This window comes from Penaeus monodon, chromosome 29 (assembly GCF_015228065.2).
Source record: "Penaeus monodon isolate SGIC_2016 chromosome 29, NSTDA_Pmon_1, whole genome shotgun sequence".
Taxonomy (NCBI): domain Eukaryota; kingdom Metazoa; phylum Arthropoda; class Malacostraca; order Decapoda; family Penaeidae; genus Penaeus; species Penaeus monodon.
This window is the reverse complement of record NC_051414.1, coordinates 37,575,092-37,575,342: the sequence shown is the minus strand read 5'-3', so window position 1 is coordinate 37,575,342 and position 251 is coordinate 37,575,092. Positions and strand designations below refer to the sequence as shown.

Genomic DNA, 251 nt, shown 5'->3' with positions numbered 1-251 from the left:
GGAGGATAATTTCAGGTTTATCTTACCCTAACTATTATTAATTTTGCCAACTAAAGCGCACTTTGTGAGGAGAAATATATTTTCTGAGGAAATAGCGAGAATGGGAGAAAATACTTAGTGAAGAAGGAGAATAAGAAACGCAATGGAAAGCCAAAGCAAGTATGATAATATTGGAAATTGATGACAAAAAATCTTATCATTTGACGAATTTGCAGACGAATGTTTTCCCAAACCAAAAACGGTGATCGATG

At 34.3% G+C, this 251-nt stretch overlaps 1 protein-coding gene across 1 annotated transcript in view; it reads right to left on the bottom strand.

Annotated features, from left to right (window-relative positions):
- The window catches only part of LOC119592234, a 22,842-nt gene that overhangs the window by 21,437 nt on the left and 1,154 nt on the right, over window positions 1-251 (bottom strand). The gene's annotated exons all lie outside the window — the stretch shown is intronic.